General features: G+C 45.7%; 3 non-coding genes across 3 annotated transcripts; all 3 read left to right on the top strand.

Moving 5' to 3' along the window:
* Positions 1 to 1,050: 1,050 nt before the first annotated feature.
* Positions 1,051 to 1,241, top strand: LOC130336198 (U2 spliceosomal RNA). The gene has a single exon (XR_008877669.1). It is a non-coding gene; the product is annotated as a U2 spliceosomal RNA (small nuclear RNA).
* A 2,079-nt stretch (positions 1,242 to 3,320) lies between these two features.
* LOC130336197 (U2 spliceosomal RNA) lies at positions 3,321 to 3,511 on the top strand. Its single transcript, XR_008877668.1, has one exon. It is a non-coding gene; the product is annotated as a U2 spliceosomal RNA (small nuclear RNA).
* Positions 3,512 to 5,586: 2,075 nt separating this feature from the next.
* LOC130336196 (U2 spliceosomal RNA) lies at positions 5,587 to 5,777 on the top strand. The gene has a single exon (XR_008877667.1). It is a non-coding gene; the product is annotated as a U2 spliceosomal RNA (small nuclear RNA).
* Positions 5,778 to 7,018: the final 1,241 nt, after the last annotated feature.

Genomic DNA, 7,018 nt, shown 5'->3' with positions numbered 1-7,018 from the left:
AAAAGAAGAAAAAGAAGAATAATACGCCCAGAAAAGAGGCGAAAAGGAGAAAAACGTAAAAAAACGTGAAAAAAAAGTAAGAGGAAGAGAAGGGAAAAAAAGGTGGAAATGGGTTTAAAAGTGATTTCGGCGGAGAAATATATATATATATATATATATATATATATATATATATATACGCGCACACACACACATATATATAAACGTATTCTCCGTTGAGATATTGCAGCCGCTGCTGTGTCCAGGCCCAGGAGCCTTAGCACTGTGCTGTGATGTCACTCAATACCACTGACATCACTAGGTGTAAACAACATCTCTCCTTTGCTGTGTATGTGACTATGGAGCTGTTTGGTGATGTCGTCTATTATGGCCTTCATAGAAGCAACAGGAGATTGTTGCATCCATCTAGAACCCTCAGAACTACAGTGCTATGATGTCACTCACTTCCACAGGCCTTGCAGAGTGTAAACAACAACAACCCAGCTTTGTTGTGTATGTAACCATAGGGATTGTGATGTCACCTAGAACCTTCACAGCAGCGACAGCTTTATGAGGAGCATCAGCACTGCTCTGCCTGAGCAGAACCATCACCGCCATAGGTTGTCAAATAACCCGGATTTAACCCACACAGGTAAGTCCAATGGGGTGCAGGCATGTCCTCTATGCTTACAGCTTCCCGTGGGTGTTGGTTTGATACCGTTTGGGGACAGCCAAGGAGGCATCTGCAGGCAACAAAGGTAGGTGTGTGCTTGTGTGTGTGTTTCCTATGCAGATCCTAAGCCCAGTGTCACATGCAAGTAGGAGGAGTAAGAAGGGTTCCTGGCAAATCCGGGTTATGGATTGCATTTAAAAAGGCCCCGTGGGAGTGCAATGGGCCCCTGTCTTGCTGCTTAGCAATAATGGTATGTGTTTAGGTTCTGCTGTGTGTACTGGTGGTTGACTGCCCCCCAGCCCAGAGTGTGCATGGAAAATTGTCTGGCAGCCTCCCTGACAGCAAGCAGTGATAGTGCCCATGAAGGGGACCTTGTTGGGCCCGCCCCTTTCACGGTTATCGCTTCTCGGCCTTTTGGCTAAGATCAAGTGTAGTATCTGTTCTTATCAGTTTAATATCTGATACGTCCCCTATCTGGGGACCATATATTAAATGGATTTTTGAGAACGGGGGCCGATTTCGAAGCTTGCTTCCGTCGCCCTATGCATTGACCCGATATGGCAGTATCTTCGGGTACAGTGCACCACCCCCTTACAGGGTTAAAAAGAAAGATTCCTACTTTCATTGCTACCTGCTTGCTGGCTAGCCAGCTAGCCAGCCCTGTGGGCCTTGCTGCTGCTGCTGCTGCTGCTGCAGCCAAAAAACAAAAGGTGGTGCTGCTGCTGCTTCTGCTGCTTCTGCTTGTGTCTGGCCGCTGTTGGAGCGTCCAGGCACAGGACTTCTGCTGCTGCTGACTAAATGGCCTCCTTAATTGGATCATTTGAGTAGCCAGCACACCTGTGCAGGTAGGGCATGACATGATAGGCAGCTGCCTTGATAGCGGGTGGGTGCTGAATGTTCCTAATTGACAAAATAAGATTAATGCTTATGAAGAAATATAAAATCTCATCCCTTCCCCAATATCGCGCCACACCCCTACCCCTTAATTCCCTGGTTGAACTTGATGGACATATGTCTTTTTTCGACCGTACTAACTATGTAACTATGTAACATAACATGGGGGGGTCTCCTGGCTGTTCACACAGGTGTGTCATTGCTGTACATTGACCATGCATTGCTTCTGTGGTATTGCAAAGGCAAAGACAAATGCTTCCAGCCATCCATTGCACTAATGGATTGGTCATCAGCTGGCTGTCTATGTCCCGCATCAATATAGACCAAAGTACAGAGGGTTAGGCTATGCTATAGTGCACCTACCTGATGCATCAGAAGGTGCGAGGCCCTTGCTAAATTCTGTGCACAGACTTTGAGATCTATGCTTTAGACTGTATCTAAACCTGCTCCAACATGGACTGACATTCTGGCCTACTTTCAGCCGATGCGACTTGTCTGTCGCTGAACAGTCGCTTTTTATGTATTCAGCACCTATGTATAATGTTGTAAAAATGCTCTAGAAGCTAAAGTCGCAGAAATGTCACACATATTTGGCCTGCAACTTTCTGTGCGACAAATTCAGACAGGAAAAATCAGTATAAATCCTTAGAAAATTATCCCCCAGTGTCTCCATCTGCTGGCGGTATTGAATAAGCATTGCTGCACTGATGGGGTATGCATTAGACGAAAAAAAAGAAGAAAAAGAAGAATAATACGCCCAGAAAAGAGGCGAAAAGGAGAAAAACGTAAAAAAACGTGAAAAAAAAGTAAGAGGAAGAGAAGGGAAAAAAAGGTGGAAATGGGTTTAAAAGTGATTTCGGCGGAGAAATATATATATATATATATATATATATATATATATACGCGCACACACACACATATATATAAACGTATTCTCCGTTGAGATATTGCAGCCGCTGCTGTGTCCAGGCCCAGGAGCCTTAGCACTGTGCTGTGATGTCACTCAATACCACTGACATCACTAGGTGTAAACAACATCTCTCCTTTGCTGTGTATGTGACTATGGAGCTGTTTGGTGATGTCGTCTATTATGGCCTTCATAGAAGCAACAGGAGATTGTTGCATCCATCTAGAACCCTCAGAACTACAGTGCTATGATGTCACTCACTTCCACAGGCCTTGCAGAGTGTAAACAACAACAACCCAGCTTTGTTGTGTATGTAACCATAGGGATTGTGATGTCACCTAGAACCTTCACAGCAGCGACAGCTTTATGAGGAGCATCAGCACTGCTCTGCCTGAGCAGAACCATCACCGCCATAGGTTGTCAAATAACCCGGATTTAACCCACACAGGTAAGTCCAATGGGGTGCAGGCATGTCCTCTATGCTTACAGCTTCCCGTGGGTGTTGGTTTGATACCGTTTGGGGACAGCCAAGGAGGCATCTGCAGGCAACAAAGGTAGGTGTGTGCTTGTGTGTGTGTTTCCTATGCAGATCCTAAGCCCAGTGTCACATGCAAGTAGGAGGAGTAAGAAGGGTTCCTGGCAAATCCGGGTTATGGATTGCATTTAAAAAGGCCCCGTGGGAGTGCAATGGGCCCCTGTCTTGCTGCTTAGCAATAATGGTATGGGTTTAGGTTCTGCTGTGTGTACTGGTGGTTGACTGCCCCCCAGCCCAGAGTGTGCATGGAAAATTGTCTGGCAGCCTCCCTGACAGCAAGCAGTGATAGTGCCCATGAAGGGGACCTTGTTGGGCCCGCCCCTTTCACGGTTATCGCTTCTCGGCCTTTTGGCTAAGATCAAGTGTAGTATCTGTTCTTATCAGTTTAATATCTGATACGTCCCCTATCTGGGGACCATATATTAAATGGATTTTTGAGAACGGGGGCCGATTTCGAAGCTTGCTTCCGTCGCCCTATGCATTGACCCGATATGGCAGTATCTTCGGGTACAGTGCACCACCCCCTTACAGGGTTAAAAAGAAAGATTCCTACTTTCATTGCTACCTGCTTGCTGGCTAGCCAGCTAGCCAGCCCTGTGGGCCTTGCTGCTGCTGCTGCTGCTGCTGCAGCCAAAAAACAAAAGGTGGTGCTGCTGCTGCTTCTGCTGCTTCTGCTTGTGTCTGGCCGCTGTTGGAGCGTCCAGGCACAGGACTTCTGCTGCTGCTGACTAAATGGCCTCCTTAATTGGATCATTTGAGTAGCCAGCACACCTGTGCAGGTAGGGCATGACATGATAGGCAGCTGCCTTGATAGCGGGTGGGTGCTGAATGTTCCTAATTGACAAAATAAGATTAATGCTTATGAAGAAATATAAAATCTCATCCCTTCCCCAATATCGCGCCACACCCCTACCCCTTAATTCCCTGGTTGAACTTGATGGACATATGTCTTTTTTCGACCGTACTAACTATGTAACTATGTAACATAACATGGGGGGGTCTCCTGGCTGTTCACACAGGTGTGTCATTGCTGTACATTGACCATGCATTGCTTCTGTGGTATTGCAAAGGCAAAGACAAATGCTTCCAGCCATCCATTGCACTAATGGATTGGTCATCAGCTGGCTGTCTATGTCCCGCATCAATATAGACCAAAGTACAGAGGGTTAGGCTATGCTATAGTGCACCTACCTGATGCATCAGAAGGTGCGAGGCCCTTGCTAAATTCTGTGCACAGACTTTGAGATCTATGCTTTAGACTGTATCTAAACCTGCTCCAACATGGACTGACATTCTGGCCTACTTTCAGCCGATGCGACTTGTCTGTCGCTGAACAGTCGCTTTTTATGTATTCAGCACCTATGTATAATGTTGTAAAAATGCTCTAGAAGCTAAAGTCGCAGAAATGTCACACATATTTGGCCTGCAACTTTCTGTGCGACAAATTCAGACAGGAAAAATCAGTATAAATCCTTAGAAAATTATCCCCCAGTGTCTCCATCTGCTGGCGGTATTGAATAAGCATTGCTGCACTGATGGGGTATGCATTAGACGAAAAAAAAGAAGAAAAAGAAGAATAATACGCCCAGAAAAGAGGCGAAAAGGAGAAAAACGTAAAAAAACGTGAAAAAAAAGTAAGAGGAAGAGAAGGGAAAAAAAGGTGGAAATGGGTTTAAAAGTGATTTCGGCGGAGAAATATATATATATATATATATATATATATATACGCGCACACACACACATATATATAAACGTATTCTCCGTTGAGATATTGCAGCCGCTGCTGTGTCCAGGCCCAGGAGCCTTAGCACTGTGCTGTGATGTCACTCAATACCACTGACATCACTAGGTGTAAACAACATCTCTCCTTTGCTGTGTATGTGACTATGGAGCTGTTTGGTGATGTCGTCTATTATGGCCTTCATAGAAGCAACAGGAGATTGTTGCATCCATCTAGAACCCTCAGAACTACAGTGCTATGATGTCACTCACTTCCACAGGCCTTGCAGAGTGTAAACAACAACAACCCAGCTTTGTTGTGTATGTAACCATAGGGATTGTGATGTCACCTAGAACCTTCACAGCAGCGACAGCTTTATGAGGAGCATCAGCACTGCTCTGCCTGAGCAGAACCATCACCGCCATAGGTTGTCAAATAACCCGGATTTAACCCACACAGGTAAGTCCAATGGGGTGCAGGCATGTCCTCTATGCTTACAGCTTCCCGTGGGTGTTGGTTTGATACCGTTTGGGGACAGCCAAGGAGGCATCTGCAGGCAACAAAGGTAGGTGTGTGCTTGTGTGTGTGTTTCCTATGCAGATCCTAAGCCCAGTGTCACATGCAAGTAGGAGGAGTAAGAAGGGTTCCTGGCAAATCCGGGTTATGGATTGCATTTAAAAAGGCCCCGTGGGAGTGCAATGGGCCCCTGTCTTGCTGCTTAGCAATAATGGTATGTGTTTAGGTTCTGCTGTGTGTACTGGTGGTTGACTGCCCCCCAGCCCAGAGTGTGCATGGAAAATTGTCTGGCAGCCTCCCTGACAGCAAGCAGTGATAGTGCCCATGAAGGGGACCTTGTTGGGCCCGCCCCTTTCACGGTTATCGCTTCTCGGCCTTTTGGCTAAGATCAAGTGTAGTATCTGTTCTTATCAGTTTAATATCTGATACGTCCCCTATCTGGGGACCATATATTAAATGGATTTTTGAGAACGGGGGCCGATTTCGAAGCTTGCTTCCGTCGCCCTATGCATTGACCCGATATGGCAGTATCTTCGGGTACAGTGCACCACCCCCTTACAGGGTTAAAAAGAAAGATTCCTACTTTCATTGCTACCTGCTTGCTGGCTAGCCAGCTAGCCAGCCCTGTGGGCCTTGCTGCTGCTGCTGCTGCTGCTGCAGCCAAAAAACAAAAGGTGGTGCTGCTGCTGCTTCTGCTGCTTCTGCTTGTGTCTGGCCGCTGTTGGAGCGTCCAGGCACAGGACTTCTGCTGCTGCTGACTAAATGGCCTCCTTAATTGGATCATTTGAGTAGCCAGCACACCTGTGCAGGTAGGGCATGACATGATAGGCAGCTGCCTTGATAGCGGGTGGGTGCTGAATGTTCCTAATTGACAAAATAAGATTAATGCTTATGAAGAAATATAAAATCTCATCCCTTCCCCAATATCGCGCCACACCCCTACCCCTTAATTCCCTGGTTGAACTTGATGGACATATGTCTTTTTTCGACCGTACTAACTATGTAACTATGTAACATAACATGGGGGGGTCTCCTGGCTGTTCACACAGGTGTGTCATTGCTGTACATTGACCATGCATTGCTTCTGTGGTATTGCAAAGGCAAAGACAAATGCTTCCAGCCATCCATTGCACTAATGGATTGGTCATCAGCTGGCTGTCTATGTCCCGCATCAATATAGACCAAAGTACAGAGGGTTAGGCTATGCTATAGTGCACCTACCTGATGCATCAGAAGGTGCGAGGCCCTTGCTAAATTCTGTGCACAGACTTTGAGATCTATGCTTTAGACTGTATCTAAACCTGCTCCAACATGGACTGACATTCTGGCCTACTTTCAGCCGATGCGACTTGTCTGTCGCTGAACAGTCGCTTTTTATGTATTCAGCACCTATGTATAATGTTGTAAAAATGCTCTAGAAGCTAAAGTCGCAGAAATGTCACACATATTTGGCCTGCAACTTTCTGTGCGACAAATTCAGACAGGAAAAATCAGTATAAATCCTTAGAAAATTATCCCCCAGTGTCTCCATCTGCTGGCGGTATTGAATAAGCATTGCTGCACTGATGGGGTATGCATTAGACGAAAAAAAAGAAGAAAAAGAAGAATAATACGCCCAGAAAAGAGGCGAAAAGGAGAAAAACGTAAAAAAACGTGAAAAAAAAGTAAGAGGAAGAGAAGGGAAAAAAAGGTGGAAATGGGTTTAAAAGTGATTTCGGCGGAGAAATATATATATATATATATATATATATATATATATATATACGCGCACACACACACATATATATAAACGTA

Source organism: Hyla sarda, unplaced genomic scaffold (assembly GCF_029499605.1).
Source record: "Hyla sarda isolate aHylSar1 unplaced genomic scaffold, aHylSar1.hap1 scaffold_471, whole genome shotgun sequence".
NCBI classification, from domain to species: domain Eukaryota; kingdom Metazoa; phylum Chordata; class Amphibia; order Anura; family Hylidae; genus Hyla; species Hyla sarda.
The sequence above is the reverse complement of the archived record's forward strand: the minus strand, read 5'-3'. Positions and strand labels throughout refer to the sequence as shown.